The sequence below is a fragment of the Magnolia sinica genome, chromosome 15 (assembly GCF_029962835.1).
Source record: "Magnolia sinica isolate HGM2019 chromosome 15, MsV1, whole genome shotgun sequence".
NCBI lineage: Eukaryota > Viridiplantae > Streptophyta > Magnoliopsida > Magnoliales > Magnoliaceae > Magnolia > Magnolia sinica.
Window position 1 is genome coordinate 25,870,166 of NC_080587.1, and position 20,187 is coordinate 25,890,352.

A 20,187-nucleotide genomic window follows, 5' to 3' on the forward strand; every position below is an offset into this window, starting at 1 on the left:
ATATACGTGATACATCAATTCTTTCTTGGGGGTTGGATGTTGCATTTACTTGCTCCAATCCGGTCTTTTCTTTTAGGGGTTGGATGTCACAATTAGTCGCTCCAACCCAGGTTGCGTGATTCACGCAATCATGTGTTGTGTTCGTCTTATGGGATGTTGTGTTCGCATAAATCCATGTTAAATAAACATGATATTATTTAATGGTATATTTTATACATGTTTGTGTTGCAAGGTAAGTTTAAGAGCTTAGATTGAAAAGAATGTTAAAAGCATGGATTTGATGCTCAAGAATCACTAAGTAAAATAATGGACATTTAGATACCAAGATTGAAGATTTTAAGACCCCAAGAGTCAAGAAAACCAAGTGAAAAAGGAAGGAAGTGTAGAAATTAGTGCAAAAATTCGCAGGATCTGAGCTTAGATAACATCGAAACTATCATCGAAGCCAGTCTTCGATGACATTGAAGCCCTTATGACATCGAAGATTTATAAAAAAATCAAGTTTGGTTGTTGGATAAATTGGATGCAGTCTTTGATGAAATCGAAGTTAGTTTGATGATATCGAAGGGTTTACGAGGAGCCTACGCGGAATGAGCAATTTTGAAGAAGCTTTCAATTTTTTTCAAATCTATTTGAAGGAAAGAGTTCCTCACCTATAAATAGGGCATCCTAGGGCATTCCTAAGAATCTTTCAGAGCATTCAAGGGCAAAATCTAGTGTTTGTAGAGAGCTTTCAAGTTTCATAATTCTTGTTTTTCTTTACAAGTTTTTTATTTATTTTTCGTACTTTCTTGTTTCTTTTTATTTTTGCAATTTAGTTATGTTTTTCTAGTTCCCTCTAGCCCAAGCTAGAAGGGAAGCACATTGGTTTAATGATTTTATAAATTATGATGATTGATTGTTTTTAATGATGAGATGAATGGTGTATGCATGTTATCAATTATCTAGGTTTAGGTTTTTGATCCTCATGTGAGATCCATATGTTTCCATCATATGAGATCCATATTGATGGATAGGCTTAACCTGGATTAGTTAGATTTCCTAGATGGGAGATGTTCTCAACCTGCTACATTTCTTTGATTCATTATCTCATGGATATTGAATGCTTAAAATCACTGGCGCTTGAGAATATAAATCAATGATGCTAATCCATGATTCTCTAATCTTTTATATCATTTATTAAAAATATTTAAACTATTTTATTTTCCGATTAGGCTGACCATAGTGCTTAGATCCTAATTGTATTATCGAAGTCATCATGACTTATGGAACATTAACATATGTGTGGAACTTTGAAGCTTGTGTGTTGTTTTCAAATTAATTGAATTTCATACATTCAAAACTTTCAAAATCAAATCATCTGTTTAGTTCCATTACTTAGTTAATTTTGCATTTAATTTTTTCATTCTCATAAATTATCTCCCTGTGGGATCGACCCTGTATTCACAGGATATTACTTATGAACCTCTGCACTTAGAGGCAAGCAATCAAGTTTTTGGCGTCGTTGCCGTGGAGAGACGAAGATAGATTAGATCTGTGCAAGATAGCTAAGGTAAGTTCGTTTTTAAAATCTCTAAAATTTTTGTAGATTTCCTGTTTTACTTTAAAAGTAAATTCAGTTGGGTCTTTCAAGCACTAAATGTGACATAAGGTTGCTCCTGCTTGGGATTTTATCACCCAAGTACTATGGTTGTCCTACAGTTGTTTTTTTTAATCACAAAGATCATCCGTTGAATCGATTTTCCAGATTAGTATAGTTTAATTTTTGCATTAGTTTTACTTTCTTTTTATTTATTTTATTTTGTGGTTTGAACCATCATGGTCGGATCTGTCGCTTGGGTTGTTGATTTATTTTGCTTTGTGGTTTGAACCCTTATGGTCGGCTCTGCCGCCTGTGTTGTTGGATAAGTTTTTGCTTTTACTCTAAGTATCATACTTGCAATTTGAAGTTGTGGTTTTTGTTGTGTGGTGTGGATGTTTTATGTCCCGTTGGAGTAAAGATCAAAACAATCGACTCATCTTCAAAGGTAGACTAGTCTCGGGCCTTGATCATTCATTTAGGAAAGACAATAAGCACCACTTGGATTCCATGACAAACCCAGTTGATAATGCAAATCCAAATATGGCAGATCCAACTATTATCCAAAATAGAGAAAATTAACGCAATCCTCCTCTTGAGGATGAGAATGAAGTTTATAGGAATGTGTTAAACCAACCACAAACTTTACGTGAACATCTACACCCTGAGAGATCAACTTTACAATCTTACATAGTGTTCCCTGCTCACATAGGGAACATTGATTTTAAAGTAGGTGTGATTCAATTGATTCCTAAATTTCATGGCTTGGATTCTAAAAGCCCCTACTTGCACCTCAAGGACTTTAAGGAGGTAATTGGAATATTATAAATAAACAATGGCAATAAGGATGCACTTAAGCTTAGGTTATTCTCATTTTCTCTAAAGGATCGGGCCAAAGCATCGCTTAACTATATAAGACCTAATACCATCACTACATGGCAAGCCTTAAGTAGAGAGTTTTTGAAAAAAATTCTTTCCTGAGCACAAAACAAATACACTTAAATAGGAAATCATGTCGTTCTCCCAAAAAGGGGAATGAACTGTTTTTCCAAGCTTAGGAGGGCTTTAAAGACCTTCTACTTACTTATCCACATTATGGTTATGAACCATGGCATGTGATTGATTCGTTTCGAAAGGGGCTCATTATGGATACCCGTTAATTCATAGAGATGTTGCATGGTGAAACCTTTCTTGACAAGGATCATAATGAGGCTTGGAATTTTCTAGACATGTTAGTAGAGAACACACAGACATGGGATGTCTCTGCTAAACTAGATCAAACTAGACCCATTCCTAGAGAGAAAGCGAGGATGTATGTCCTAAGAGAGGAAAATGACCTTAATGCAAAATTCGCTACATTGGCTAGAAAGGTCAAAGCCTAGGTAATTTTTGTAGCATTTGTGGTGGTGAAAACCATGACATAAAGGATTGTCCAATAATCCCAGTTGTACAAACTATAAATAATTACCAAAGGTTAGTTATGCAACCAATGAGAAACACGTACAATCTCAAATTGGCTTAACCATCCTAATCTTAGTTGGAGGATGAGCCATCATCTCAAGAGAATGATGAACCAGTTATGGTTCAAAAGCTGTAACAAAAAAATGATAAATAGACTAAATCACATAAGCATCCAGTTCCGTTCCCATCTAAACTTTAGAACCTGACTGTTCCCATGAAATATCAAGAGGTGTTGGATGTGCTCCAAAAGATAACTGTCAATATTCCTCTACTTGATGCCATTAGACAAATTCCATCATATGCTAAATATCTTAAGGATTTGTGCACTGTGAAGAGGAAATTAAACATGCACAAGAAGTTCTTCCTCACTGAGAAAGTGAGTGCTATCATTTTAAAAAGGGCTGTACCCAAATATAAAGATCCGGGAAGTCCCACTATTCCCTGTATATTAGAAATTTCTAAATTAATCACACTTTACTAGATTTGAGTGCAAGTGTCAACCTAATACCTTATTTGGTTTACCAACAAGTAGGGTTAAGCGAGTTTAAACCAACCATGATTACACTCCAACTCGCTGACCGCTCCATTAAGGTACCAAGGGGAATTATAGAGGACATTTTAGTTCAAGTGGAGAAAATTCTACTTCCCCGTGGATTTTATTGTATTAGACATTGAATCATGTGTAAATGCTAGCACTCAAGTTCCCATTATTTTAGGCTGTTTATTCCTAACAACTTCAAATGCAATCATCAATTATAGGAATGGAATGATGAAGTTGTCTTTTGGTAACTTGACCTTAAAGCTCAATATTTTCAATCTATGTAAGCAGCCCATAGATAATAATGAGATTCATGAGCCGAATTTTATGGATTGCTTGATAGAGGAAGAGGAATTGGAACCTAGCCTACCTAAGGAATTGGTTGAAGTTTTTGGGGACATAGAAAATTCTGATTTAGAAAAATTGCTTCCTAAAATTTGTGATGATAATGAGAGCACTATCACCCAGGACATTGGTATGTACCGATGGAGACCGCGCACTCAAATCCTATCTATCGAGGACTTGCGACATTTGTCATCACTAATTAATGCTCTAAAGCTTGATCTAAAACTACTATCAAATGAGCTTAGGTATGTATACTTGGGTGAAAATGAAACTTATCTTGTGGTGATCTCTTCATTTTTAGACAAGGATCAAGAGATTAAATTATTGAATATTCTAAGCGATTATAAAGGAGCCTTGGGCTCGACCATTTCTGATATTAAGGGTATAAGCCCTTCCATATGCACCCATCGGATCCACCTCAGTGAGGACGTCAAACCAATCAGACAACCTCAAATGTATCTCAATCCAAACATGACAGAAGTTGTAAAAAGTGAGGTGATCAAATTGTTGGATGTGAGAATCATTTACCCAATATCCGATAGTGTTTTGGTGAGTCCAACCCAAGTAGTTCCAAAGAAATCCGGAATAACTATCGTGCAAAATTGGCATGTTTGCATTAACTATAGAAAATTGAACCATGTCACAAAAAAGGACCATTTCCCTCTACCATTCATTGATCAAGTTTTAGAGACGGTAGCAGGTCACTCCTTCTATAGTTTTCTTGATGGATATTCCAAATATAACCAAATAGAAATATCCCTAGAAGACCAAGAGAAAACCATATTCACTTATCCATTTGGCACGTTTGCTTTCAAATGGATGCCATTTGGATTGTGTAATGCTCCAGCAACTTTCCAACGGTGTATGTTATGTATTTTTTCAAATATGGTTAGAAAGTTTCTTGAGGTTTTCATGGATGACTTTTCTGTATTTGGGAGTAGTTTTGAGGAATGCCTCAACAATTTATCTCTTGTCTTGTTTAGATGTGAAGAGAAACACCTTATCTTAAATTGGGAGAAATGTCATTTCATGGTTTAAAAGGAAATTATTTTGGGCCATGTTATCTCAAAAAATGGAATTGAGGTAAATTGCTCAAAACTCGACATTATTGCTAATCTACCTATCCCCCGAACTGTTAGAGATATTAGATCACTTCTAGGGCATGCCGATTTCTATAGAAGATTCATCAAGGACTTTAGTACCATTAATAAACCCTTGACTAATCTTCTCCAAAAAGATGTCCTATTTAAGTGGACAGATGAGTGTGCAAGTGCATATAATAAAATTAAATCATCCCTTACCACTGCACCTATCATGCATCCATTAGATTGGACACTTCCTTTTAAACTAATGTGCGATGCAAGTGATTATGCTATAGGGGCTGTTTTGGGCCAAAGGAAAGATAAACAGCCCTACGTTGTTTAATATGCGAGTAGAACTCTAAACTTGGCCCAAGTGAACTACTCAACAACTAAACAAGAGTTACTTGCAGTAGTTTTTGCTTTGGATAAGTTTATGTCCTACTTGCTAAGATCCAAAGTGGTCATTTTCATGAACCACTTGTCTTTGAAATATTTTCTATCTAAGAAGGATGCAAAGTCGAGACTTTTAAGATGGATCCTCCTACTCCAAGAATTTGACTTAGAGATAAAAGATAAGAAAGGAGTAGAAAACATAGTGGTCGATCACCTTTTTAGATTGGTGTTAGATGATTCCATCCAGGACACTTTCCCTGATAAACAATTATTTACAATCTCCAAATTGCCTTGGTATGCGGATATAATGAACTATCTTGTAACGGGAAAAATGTCATATCATTGGAAGTCAAAAGATAGGAAGCGTTTTGAAACCGAGGTTAGGAACTTCTTCTGGGATGACTCGTATTTATATAAATATAGGACTGATCAGATTTTTAGACATTATGTCCCAGAGGATGAAGTTCAGACTGTTATTTCCTTTTGCCACATGGAAGCATGTGGTGGCCATTTTTCTACTAAGAAAACCACCGCAAAAATCCCGCAATTATTTTTTCTTGGCCCACCATGTTTAAAGACACCCATGATTTCTGTGTAAAAATATGATAAATGTTAAAGATTGGGAAGAGTGTCTCAGGCAACATGATGCATTTATCCCCAATTTTACATTGGAAATTTTTTATTATTGGGGTATTGATTTTATTGGCCCATTTACATCTTCTTTTGAATTTTTTATATATTAGTTGGTGTGGACTATATTTCCAAGTGGATTGAGGCATCCAAGTATGACCAATGATAACAAAGTGGTCATACGATTCATCAAGGAAAATTTTCTTTCTAGATTTGGAACTCCCAAGGCCATCATTAGTGATGGTGGGTCTCACTTTTGCAATAGGACATTTGAGGCTTTGATGAAGAAATATGACATCAAGCATAAAGTGAGCACCCTATACCACCCACAAACGAGTGGGCAAGCTGAGATTTTTAATCGAAAAATCAAACACATTTTGGAAAAGACTATAAGACCAAATAGGAAGGATTGGTCCCTCAGACTATCCGATGCTTTATGGGCTTATAGGACTGCTTATAAGACCCCGATTGGAATATCTCCATACAAATTGGTGTATAGGAAGGCTTGCCACTTACCTGTGGAATTGGAACATAAATCCTACTGGGCAATAAAGAGATTAAACTTTGATATGGACCAAGCAAGTGGACAAATGAAATTAGAGTTGAATGAATTAGAGGATCTGAGGAGAGACTCCTATGAAAATTCTAAAATCTACAAAAAGAGAACCAAAGCTTTTCATGACAAAAACATCTTGAGAAAAAATTTTGAATCTCAGCAAAAGGTCCTATTATACAATTCCTGTCTCCAGTTCTTTTCGAGAAAGTCAAGATCAAGATGGACAGGCCCCTTCATTTTGAAGAATGTTTATACTCATGGGGTTGTTAAAATTAATAATCTATGTAATGACAATGTGTACAAGGCTAATGGTCAGAGATTGAAGCCTTATGTGAAAAACTTTCATTTGGGGGAGGAGTCCGTCCCTCTTCATGAGGTAGAATATTTAAATTAATGCTTCTAGTCTGGCGGAACATTTATATAGGATTTGTATTATATTCATTTTTTTGTGACACTTAGCATGGCGTTTCTTCATAGCAGGTATTATCCACCATTTCTTTAAATTTTATTGTTCTTTACGTTACAAGTATAATTACATTGGAGACAATATAGATTTTAGGTTGGAGGTATGGATAGTTATTCATATGAGTTTTTTTTTTTTTTTAATAAGGTTTTGAGCTTCTTTTTTAGATATGAAAAATTTATGGGAAATTTTTTTAACATTTTCAAAATAAAAATTTTATATACAAGAATGTGAACATGATATTATGCGAATTTCAAAAGCAAAGTTAATACTTATTCTAGGTTGATAGTAGTCAGAATTCTAATAACTGAAACGTATAAACTTGAGTTCGATTATCTAATCACTATTTCAAAGTGAGTTGTAATTTGATGTACTGAATTCACAATACACCCTACCTAACTAAGTGAGGAATATGATATGTGAACTAGAATAACAAATTTTGCTTCAAACAAGGTTGAATGAACTAAACCATTGATATATACTTAAAAGAGAGAATATGATAATTTTTTTAAAGACCATAACAATTGTGTCAGTAATCCAGAGTAAGGATGCCTAAGTATCCATTACTTTTAAATTACAAGTATGATATCGTAAGTTATGAAGCAAACCCGGTGGGAATATTCATCTAAGGATGGTCTATAATAATGAGGATATAATGATAAAAGAAGAAATGGCATGAAGGAAATGAGATAACTAGAGATTTCATATTCTTGGGATGATTGAAAGGAGTTGGGATAAGGAACATGCATATTTCTCAAAGTTAGACTAGTGTAACCGAGCACCTAAGTATATTGGATCATAACTATTTTAAATTTTGATTAGGTTTTTGAACTAAAGGATGTAATGGATTAAGAAATTGAGATTCTAACTAACTTCGGACTTAGGGTAAGTATTGTTTTGTTTTGAAATTTATATGATGAATGAAGGCATAATTGTATAAATTTCTGAGTTTTAAAATATTTTTAATGTTTTCAATATTTGTGGGTAACATTTCTGAAAATTCTTACGAGACTATAACTCGTCCACTAGGGGAAACCTAGGGGTTTAAAAGCTTGTTACATATGCTAAATGCAATCGAGATTACCTGCAAAAGTGGTGTAGTTAGAATTTTTGTCTTCGTTTTTATTTTTATTTTTAGAATTAGTTTTTATTCTTATTTTTATTTTTCTACACTTATTTTGCTGGAGACTAGCAAAATGCTGGTTGGGGGTGTGTTGAGTATTAAATATCACATATTTTTCCCATCTATTTTTTGGTTTTATGAACATTATACTGCTTACTATTATGTTTTACTCATGTTTGTGTTGCAAGGTGAACTTGAGAGCTTAGAGTGAAAAAAATGTTAAAAGCATGGATTTAATGCTCAAGAATCATCAAGTAAAAGAATGGACTTTTAGAGACAAAGATTGAAGATTTCAATACCCCAAAAGTCAAGAAAACTAAATGGAAAAGGAAGGGAGTGCATAAATTAGTGCGAAAATTTGAAGGATCTGAGCTTAGATTCATCGAACTAGTTTCGATGAATCGAAACCAGTCTTCGATGAATCGAAAGAGCTTAGATAACATCGAAGAATTACAGGAAAATCAAGTTTGGTTGCTGGACAAATAGGATGTAGTCTTCGATGACATCAAAGCTGTCATCGAAGCCAGTCTTATATGACATTGAAGGCTGCTTGATGTCATCAAAGGGTTTACGCGAAGTAAGAAAATTTGATGCGGTATCTGGATTTTTCAAGCCAGTTTGAAGGAAAGAGTTCCGCACTTATAAATAGGGCTTCCTAAGGCATTCCTAAGTATCTTTTAGATCATTCAAGGGCGAGATTTAGGGTTTTTTCTAGGGTTTTTAGAGAGCTTTAAAGTTTCATAGTTCTTGTTTTTCTTTACAAGTTTTTTAATTTATTTTCTTCCTTTCTTGTTACTTTCTAATTTGCAATTTAGTTATGTTTTTTTTTAGTTCCCTCTAGTCTAAGATAGAAGGAAAGCACATTAGTTTAATGATATTATAAATTATAATATGATTGATTGTTTTTAATGATGAAATAAATGGTGTATGCATGTTATCAATTATTTATGTTTAGATTTTTTATCCTCATGTGAGATCCATATGTTTCCATCATATGAGATCCGTACTGATGGATAGGCTTAACCTGAATTAGTTAAATTTTCTAGATGGGAGATGTTCTCAACCTGTTACATTTCTTTGATTCATTATCTTATAGATATTAAATGCTTAAAATCACTGGCGCTTGGGAATATATATCGATGATGCTAATCCATAATTCTCTAATCTTTTATATCATTTGTTAAAATATTTAAACTGTTTTATTTTTCGATTAGGCTGACCATAGTTCTCAGATCCTAATTGTGTTATCAAAGTCACCATGACTTATGGAACATTAACTTATGTGTGGAACTTTGAAGCTTAGGTGTTGTTTTCAAATTAATTGAATTTCATACATTCAAAACCTTCAAAATCAAATCATCCGTTTAGTTTCGTGTCTGTGAATCATTATATGTGTGTGTGTGTTACATCAATGTTTTTGGGGGGTTGGTTGTCGCAATTAGTCGCTCCAATTGGGGTTGCGTGATTCACCTCGTCATGTGTTATGTCTGTCTTGGGAGAACCTCATAAATCTATGTTAAACGTGGGACACGCCGGCTGATCTCCGTAGTATGGGATGCAGGGTGAGTCGGATAACTATATTCATATTCCACATTGAGGCGATCATTAAGTGTGATAAACAGCATATACTTTGCTAGGCATGCATCTTATGTAAATTATTTGTGCATATTAATACCTCTTGTAGTTGTAGAGTACAGGACATATCAGAACCCTTGCATTACTTCTATGAATCTCTTGAATTATTGTGAATCTTAAAGATAACCATCACTATGAGTAGGGCGTTGACCCTCTCCAATCGTATAGATGTTGTAGGTGACGTAGGTTGAGGAACCAAAATATCGTACTTAATTTTCATACTTCAACTATAGCAACCAAACAAGTTTTTGATTTATTTTCTTTTAGTTCTGCTACGCAACTCTGATATTGTAATAAGCTCCCATTTTGAGAGTATTTGACAATTTATTTGATTTTGGAATAAGAAATACAGTTAATTTTATTCTTGTAAATGATTACCATTACAAATGTAACTAGATGTGATCTAGATAAGAGAAATCTCAAGGCTAGCCCTCGAGACATCCACATATAAAACATTAACATTCGATTTTCTTAAGCATGAGTATAAACTATGGCCGTGAAAATTTGGGATGTTACAAAATTTAAGAGACAATGGTCCTAGAGGGGGGTGAATAGGACTTTTCAATAATTATGCTAATTTAAAATCCTTATTGCAAAGCTTAAACTAATTTTTAGTTAAACTAAGCAAAACAATCTAACTCTAAAGGCTTCCAAGCCAATAAATGATCTAATCTCATAGACTTCAAAAGATATATCAATCAATCAACTAGTTTATAACCTCGTATGTATTCCTAAAGTAACTAGAAGTAGAACTAGAAGAAGATCTAAACTTAAATCTAGAATATAAGGAAGTAATTATGAGATATTTAATTTAGAAACTTAAGAATTCAAAGGTGAGAACTAGGGTTACCAAGGATCCACTTGCAGTTATCGGATGTTTCCTTATTTGATTCAAGTAACTCAATTGGAATTGGAGTCCTATCCTATCCAATTGAAAGATATATCAATAAAATTAAATCTAAACTTTCATTAACCTAATTCTCAACGGATGAGAGTTGTGAGGATTGGAAGTGATTCCATCATCTGACCATGCCCAGGAGACAATGGCAAACAACAGGACATACCAATCTCGCAACCCAACATAAGAGGATTATGAAGGTTAGAAGAGATTCCATCACACAAACCATGCCCAGGAGACGATGGCTAACAATAGGATTCTCCAATCCCACAATCTCAAAGCAGGAAAAGAAGATACTTAAAGCTATTGCAGATTTATTGTAATTTGAGTCACAATAAACTGTTAAAAACTAAAAGTATTCCTTAAATATCAAATTAGAATCAAAGAGGTTCAACAAGAACAAGAACCAAATAAGAAAAACATCCCAATTATGCTACAAGTTTCACCCCTTAGCCTTAGCTAATGGATTTAACCAACCATAGACATGATTGGATTCAAAACCCTAGAAGAAAGCATTAAAAACTAAGAAGAAGAGAAGAAGAAACTCTTGGATGATGTCTCCACCCCTTTGCTCTGCTCCTCCAAACCTTAAATATCCTTAAACGTTCCTAGGGAACCCATATTTATAAGCTAAGTTCTGCAAGTTCACAAAATTGCAACAATTTATGCAGTCTGCGTAACTGTAATGCCTTCGATGTCATCGAACACCCTTCGATGTGTTTGAATCCGGAAGTCACGCCTTTTCACTCTTTCGCACTATGTAAGTCTCTGTGTCATCGAACCGTCCTTCGATGTCTTTGAGTGAATATTCAATCCATCGAACATGCCTTTGAGTCATTGAGAATGTGTACAAAATAGTTCAGCGAGTTGCTTTAATTTCTCCAATAAATTTGATGCCATCGAGCAGTCTTCGATGTCATGGAGCACCTTCCTTCGAGTTATCGAATATGTCTTCAATTGATCAATAAAATCACCCAATATGTCTAGTAACCAAGTCGATTTTCCTTCATAAATTCAATGGTCATCAACTAGTGTTCGATGTCATCGAATGGTAGCTTCAATGTCATCAAGAGGTTCTCGATGACACAGTCTTTGTGATTTCTACGCTTGTTCTTTCGATTTCCTTCCCTCTCTACTTGGTTTTCTTGGATCTTGGGGTCTTGAAATCTTCAATCTTGGTCTCCAAGATCTATTATTTACTTTGGCAATTCTTGAGCCTTAAATCCATGCTTTTAGCATTCTTTTCAATCCAAGCTCTTAAACTCACCTTGCAATACAAACATGTATAAAATATATCATTAAGTATTATCATGTTCATAAAACCAAGATATAAATGGGGGAAAATATATAATATTTGAGTCTCAACACACTTCCCAACTAGCATTTTGCTAGTCCCGAGCAAAAATATGTATAAAATAATCTTCTATCTTCAAAGTTCAAATCTTTTTTCAGCAAATAATCTTTTGTGCAATTAAGTATGAATGAGTAGAGTTAAGACAAGAAAGTGAGATTTTGAAAACCTAGGGCCGAATCACATAAGCAATCAATTAAATAGGCTCTTTATCGATTTTAAAATCATAAATTCATGTATGGTGAATATTAACTTACTTCCCATGAACACACTATCAGTTCATAATGTTAATATCACTTTAAGATTAATTGAAAATTCAAGTATTGATTCCAAACTTATCCCCTTTTCCTTCTTTTTCCAGTTTTTGATTTTATATTGACAGTTACTCCTATTCATTCTTTTTCAGACGTTACATCCTTTACAGAAAACCTTTTTCATTTTCCTCAAAGATGTTGTCATTCTTCATTCTTTTGATCATTCATGGACTTTTTGTTAATCTCCTAATTTTTAACTGGTTTTTCATCTTTTAAGGTAGATAAGATTCTCCAGACTCAATTCTCAACATCTATCAATGATTCACATGCTACCAATCAGAAATCCTAACATATCCCAAGGAAGCAACTTGAACCTGTTTTGTGATTTAAATTAACATGATATACAAATTTCCTCTTAATCATTTAAGAACCTTAGGTAATAATTTACTTGGGTGATCAAACTCCAACAATTAAAGATTCAATCTTCATCTTATTATCCTACTCAATGCATTCTTAATTACACAAACTATCACTTCCAAACAAGTTTTAGCTTAAAAAATTCAAAAATTTCATAATGTGTCTACTCAAAACTAAAAAAAATACTGATTAGTTTACCTAATCCACACCCTCAACTTAAATCTACATTGTCCTCAATGTAAAAGAAATAAACATGTAACGCACATGAGACAACGAAAAGAAATGGAGTAGTGATGGAAAGATAGTACCTGGACGAAGGAAATTTACAGCTTTTCCACGAATCTTAGCATAAAATGGGTTAGCATAAAATAGAACTAAACAAACTAGAGGCAAACTATCCTAGTCCTAAACCATATGAAAGCAATAAACCTAACTATACCTCCATCAGACTAGGAGATCAATCCTGATATACAGGATTAGTTAGAGGCATGGACATATTTTCTGAAACAAATTTATCAACAAATGACTTTAATCGATGTCCATTTACTTTGAAAACATTGCCATTGTTTGGATTCTTTATCTCAATGGCCCCATGAGGATAGACATTCGTAATTGTGAAAGGGCCGGTCTAATGAGATCATAGTTTACCCAGAAAAAGATGTAATCAATAAATGTACAAAAGGACTTTTTGACAAGTTAGGAATGTTTTTCGAAGGGTGTTTCTGTCATGGAACACATTCATCTTGTCCTTGTAAATTCTTGAGTTCTCATATGCGTCATTCTAGATTTCCTCGAGTTCATTCATTGTAAGCGAGCTAACGTTGTCCAAATTAAAGTTTAGATTTTTAATAGCCCAGTAGGCTCTATGCTCCAGTTCCACAGGTAGGAGGTAAGCTTTCCTATAGACGAGTCTAAAGGGAGACATTCCAATGGGGGTCATAAAAGGTATATGGTAAGCCCATAAGGCATTAGTCAAGCGAATCAACCAATTCTTATGGTAAAGGTTAACCATTTTTTCAAGAATATTTTTAATTTTCCTGTTGGAAATCTCTGCTTATCCGCTTGTTTGCGGGTGGTAAGGAGTGTTCACTTTATGAGAGATGCCATATTTCTTTATTAAGTTCTCAAATGACTTATTATAAAAGTGTGAACCTCCATCACTAATGATAGCCTGAGGCGTTTCGAACCGAAAAAGGATATTTTCTTTTAAGAATCGAATGACTGTTTTTTGATCATTATTCCGGCACGAGATCGCTTCGACCCACTTGGTGACATAGTCTATTGTTAACAAAATGTAAATATTCCTAAAGGATTGGGGGAATGGTCCTATGAAATTGATGCCTCAGCAATCAAATGCTTCAATGATCATAATGAGGTTCAAGGTATCATATTTCGACGAGACAATGCTCCCGACTTTTGACAATGCTCACAAGCTTTGCAAAACTCATGAGGGTCCTTGAACATAGTGGGCCAAGTAAAAGCCGTATTGTAGAATTTTGGCCATGGTCTTTTTAGCAAAAAGTGACCACCATAGGCACGAGAGTGACAAAAGGAGATAACACTTTAGTGTTCATTGTCGATACACATATGCTTAGCTAAGGCGGCAGTGTGTAATCTTGAGGAGAGTTCACACCGAGTTGGCCACTCATCCATCGAATATATAACAGTACAAGTAGTACAGGTGGCTTAAAGATATTCATGTCCAGATTGATAAAGAGCAAGTTACAATTATCAGGGATGCATGATTGTATCTGCCAAGAGAAGCTACGTGATCTTGTGGTCTAACTTTATATGCATTTTATTATTTTCATGTGTAAATTGTTTAATTCTTGTATTTGTTAATATAAAGACATTGGTTGTACAAGTCATTTGGGCAACCGCTCGTGTACTCTAAATGTAAATGCAAAATTTTCTTATGTTTGATTTGTCCATCTTCCGCTAGACTATTAACTTTAAGGAAAGAAAATAAGAAAAATAAATATATATGAAATTTGGCTATTTTAAAAGTTTAAAACTCAGGTTTTTGGAAAACGAGCCATATACTCGGGTTTTAAAAATCCAGGGTGTTACACCACCCCAATAGCATGGTCTGACACATCACACATTATCTAAAAAAGAATGCTCTAATCGGGTGGCTGCATGATAGGCGTGGTAGTTAATATGCCCTTGAGCTTAGAGAAAGCTTCTTGGCATTGCTTAGTTCACTCAATTAGTACATCCTTTTGAAGTAGATTACATAAAGGACGAGAGAGGTTACTAAAGTTTTTTATGAATCTCCTGTAAAACCCAGTGTGTCCTAAGAAGGATCGCACGTCTCGTATGCTCTTGGATGGAGGTACGGTAGAGATAAGATCGATTTTAGCTTTATCTACCTCAATTCCCTTGGATGAGATGATGTGTCCAAGAACAATTCCCTTATGAACTATGAAATGACACTTTTCCCAATTAAGTACCAAATTCTTTTCCTCATATCACTTCAACACACATTTAAGATTCTCCAAACAATCGCTGAAGGATGGACCAAAGACAGAGAAGTCATCCATGAAGACCTTAAAATATTGCCCCACTATGTCAGAAAAAATGCTCATCATGTATCATTGAAAAGCAGTAGGGGCATTACATAGTCCGAATGGCATCCTTCGGTAAGCAAAGGTGCCAAATTAAGGGACATGTGAACGTGGTATTTTTCTGATCTTCAAGGGCTATATCTATTTGTTTGTAACCCGAATACTCGACAAGGAAGTCATAGTATGAGTGGCTAGCTAGCCTTTCCAAAATTTGATTAACAAAGGGTAAAAGAAAGTGGTCCTTCCTTGTGACAGTATTCAATTTCTTATAATCAATACACATTCTCCAACCAGTAGTAATTCTGGTTGGCACAAGTTCATTGTTGGCATTGGCTACGATGGTGATTCTGGACTTCTTAGGAACCACCTGAGTTGTACTCACCCATTGACTATCGGATATAGGGTATATGATACCCACATCCAATAGTTTAAGAACCTCGGCCTTAACCACTTCCTTTATGTTAGAATTTAATCTACGTTGTGATTGTCGGGAGGTCTTTGCATTACTTCTAGATAAATGCAGTGAGTATAAATCAAAGGGTCAATTCCCATGAGGTTTGCAATCGACCATCCAAGGGCTCATTTGTGTTCAATGAGAGTAGAGATAAGCATACTCTCCTGTTCTTGATTAAGGTGGGAAGAAATCACCACCGTGTATGTCTCATCTTGACCTAAATAGACATATTTCAAATTAGAGGGCAAAGGTTTTAAGTCAAGCTTTGGTACCTTAAGGTTAGACGATATAGGCACTATATCCATTTGGGGTAATTCTTCAAATTATGGCATCCACCAGTTAACTTCAAGTACCAGCAAAGTATCAAGCATGACACTCGTCTCCCTAATCATATCATCATTTAAATCATGTGAGTGGGCCAAACACATCTCTAGAGGGTCAGAGGATAAGGTCATCAGAGTTCCATCTTCTACGAAAGAATCAACCAAGTTAACATCGTGGGCATCGTCATCATCCTTTACCTATTTGCTCATATTGAAAAAAATATTGAGCTCCAACATCATATTCTCAAAAGACAAATTCATGACTCCATTCCTACAATTGATGATTGCATTTGATGTAGCAAGGAATGGGCGACCAAGGATGACGGGAATTTGAGTGCTTATATCCATGATGGGTTAAGTATCCAAGACGATAAAATCTACTAGATAGTAGAATTTGTCAACATGGACCAACACATCCTCAATTATCCCTCTCGGCACACGAACTAAGCGATCGGCCAGTTGTAATGTGGTCCAGGTGGGTTTTAATTCACCCAGACCCAGTTGTTCGTAGACCAAGTATGGGATCAGATTTACACTTACTATTAAGTCAAGAAGTGCATGCTCAATCCGATAATTCCCAATTATACAGGCGATGGTTGGACTACCAGGATCTTTGTACTTTTATGGCACATCTTGCTTTAGGATGGCACTCACTTTTTCTGTTAAAAAGATTTTCTTTTGAATATTTTACCATCTTTTGGTCGTACACAAGTCTTTCATAAATTTAGCATATGAAGGAATTTGTTTAATGGCATCCAGTACTGGAATGTTAACCTTCACTTGTTTCAGCACCTCTAGAATGTCGTGAGAGTTAAAAAGAGGTTTCGATGCAATCAACCGTTGGGGAAATGGAGCAATCGTCTTACCTTGAGGTTTTGCTTCTAACTCATGTGGAGTGTTGCTAGGTCTATCAGTTTCATTTATATCTGGGTCCTTAGACTTTTCAGCCCTTACCGGAATAGATTTGTCAATTGTTTTCCCACTCCTAAGAGTGGTGATAGACTTAGCTTGCTCCATTTGATTTGAAGAGCTCGGGTTGCTGACTTCATATTGGTGTTTTGGATTGGGAAGAGGTTGAGCTGGAAGGTTTCCTTTTTCCCCAATCGCATTTTTTATCTCAAGCCCTTATATAGCCTTTATAAGGTCTTGAAAGGCTTGTAGCATACCCTGATTGAAATGCTCTTGATTTTGAAGATGCTTTAGAACCGGATCCTCTTGAGGTTTCCCTTGATTTAGAATTTGATTAGGGAATCCTTGAGGAGAAGCAGTTTGTCCATTCCTCCAATTGAAGTTTGGATGATTTCTCCAACTAGGATTATATGTATTTGAAGTGGATCCACTAGAAGGTCTTTGGTAATTATTCTCGACATTAGATTGCTCATTTAGTACCTCTTAAAAAGTAGGTATTATTGGATAATTTTCAGTTGTGTGAATGTTGCAGGCACAAATACCGCAAATAGTTTCCATAGCCTTATCCTTGTTTAGTTCCATGGACTCGAGTTTTCTTGTGAGATTAGCCACTTTAGCATTTATATCATCATCTTCTTTCAGAAGATATATTCCGCTCCTCTCCTTTGATTGAGTAGGCCTAGAAGTGGTGCTAGATTTTGGGGAGATGTCCCATGATTGTGAGTTTTCAGAAAGCTTGTCAAAATAATCCCATACATCATTGACCTCTTTGTTCATGAATTTCCCATTGCACATTGTCTCAATCATTTGGCGCATGGAGGAAGTTAGCCCATCGTAAAAAAAAATTTGTTATTTGCCAAGTTTCAAAACCATGTTGTGGGCATGAATTGACAAGATCCTTAAACTGCTCCCAACATTAGAAGAATGTTTCATCTTCCTTTTGGGCAAAGTTCATGATTGATTTTCTAAGGGTGTTCGTTTTAATGATATGGGAAATTTTTCTTAATGAACTCCCTTTTGATGTCGTTTCACCTGCCAATAGATCGTGGACGTAGTGAATGGAACCATGTCTTAGCTTTCTCTTTTAGGGAGAAGAGAAAGAGTTTCAGCCTAACCGTGTCCTCAAACACGTTTGGAAAATATAATGTGGTTATGATCTGATAAAACTCTTTCATGTGTAAATATAGATTTCAGATTCAAGTCCATAGAATTTTGAAAGGAGTTGGATCACCCTTAGCTTGATATCCATATGTCCTGTATTTTCTGGAAAAACCATACAGGAAGGTGTGCTCACCCCTGAAGGTTGTAAATAATCTCATAAAGTACGAGGCGAGGGTGCTTGTGCACCTCATTTTCATCCTGGATTTCCTCAACAAGAGGTTGAGGTGGATTTGGAGGATTTACAGGTTGATTGGCAACCATAACTTAAAGTTAACTCTGTGGATGTTGAGTGGTGTCTAATCTTGTGATAAATAGATAACCCCTCAACCAATCCTCCTTCACCCAAGAGACGTTGAGTGTTATCATAGACCCAGTTGGGCATGAAACACTCTCAGCCCTCAATTTCAAAATCTATCCTAAACCTAAAAAGAAAAAGGGGAAATAGAAATGTAGAAATATAAAAAAAGAGAATTAGAAAGAAGTTACCAAATTAGAAGTTTCTATATTAAGATCCTGCAAAACAGAAAAAAAAAAACAAATTAGGGAAGTAGGTTAGTTTCTAAAAACAAATTAGGAAAGTTTCTAACCTAGAAATAGAAAGTAAGTTAGTTTCTAAAAATAATTCAGAAAAACCCTGATTTAAAAATAAAAAGTAAACAAATCTTAATTTTAGCCTAATTCAAAAGCTAGTTAATCTAAAAAAAAATGCAACCGTTAGTCATCGACAATGGCGCCAAAAACTTATTGACAACCCCAAGTGTAGGGTCGTGATGTAGTAATAATCTCGGTAAGACCGAAATCGAATTCACAAGGACTAATCTCGTGTGTATTCTGAAAGTAACTAGAAGTAGAACTAGATGAAGATCTAAAACTAAATCTAGAATATAAGGAAGTAATTGTGAGATATTTAATTTAGAAACTTAAGAATTCAAACGTGGGAACTAGGGTTTCCAGGGATCCACTTAAAGCTATTAGGATATTTCCTTATTTGATTCAAGGAACTCAATTGGAATTGGAGTCCTATCTTATCCAATTAGAAGATATATCAATAAAATCAGATCTAAACTTCCATTGATATAATTTTCAATGGATGAGAGTAGTGAGAATTGGAAGTGATTCCATCATCTGACCATGCCTAAGAGACAATGGCAAACAACAGGATATATCGATCCCATAATCAATCATATGAGAATTATGAAGATTAGAAGGGGTTTCATTACCCAACCATGCTCAAGGGACAATGGTGAACAATAAGATTTCCTAATTTCATAATCTCAAAGCAGGAAAAGAAGATACTTAAAGCTATTGCAGATTTATTGTAATTTGAGTCACAATAAACTGTTAAAAACTAAAAGTATTCCTTAAATATCAAATTAAAATCAAAGAAGTTCAACAAGAACAAGAACCAAACAAGAAAAACATTCCAATCACGTTACAAGCTTCACACCTTACCCTTAGCTAAGGGATTTAACCAACCATAGACATGATTGGATTCAAAACCCTTGAAGAAAGCATTAAAAACTAAGAAGAAGAGAAGACGAAACTATTGGGTGATGGCTCACCCCTTTGTTCTGCTCCTCCAAACCCTAGATATCCTAAAAGAGACTTAGGAAATCCATATTTATAGGTTAGTTTTTGCAAAATCGTAAAACTGCCTCAAATTTACACAGTCTGCATAACTCTGCATAATGCCTTCGATGTCATCGAACGTCTTTCGATGTCATCGAAGGGTGTTCAAATTTCGAAAGTCATGCCTTTATGCACTACGTAAGTCCTTGTGTCATCTAACCTTCCTTTGATGTCATCAAGAAGTGCTTCGATGCCATTAAAGGGTCTACGATCCATCGATAAAGCGTCCAAAACAGTTCAGCGAGTTACTTCAATTTCTTTAATAAATTCGATGCCATCGAGCTGCGTTCAATGTCATTAAGCATCTTCTTCGAGTCATTGAACATGACTTCGATTCATCGAGAATTGCATCCAATATGTCCAACAACAAACTTGATTTTCTTGTGAAAATTCGATTTTATTGAGCTGTGGTCGTTGTC

The 20,187-nt window shown here is 35.2% G+C and overlaps 1 non-coding gene across 1 annotated transcript; it reads left to right on the forward strand.

Annotated features, from left to right (window-relative positions):
- Positions 1-17,844: 17,844 nt before the first annotated feature.
- On the forward strand, positions 17,845-17,951 carry LOC131228282 (small nucleolar RNA R71). The gene has a single exon (XR_009162793.1). It is a non-coding gene; the product is annotated as a small nucleolar RNA R71 (small nucleolar RNA).
- The last annotated feature ends 2,236 nt before the right edge of the window (positions 17,952-20,187 follow it).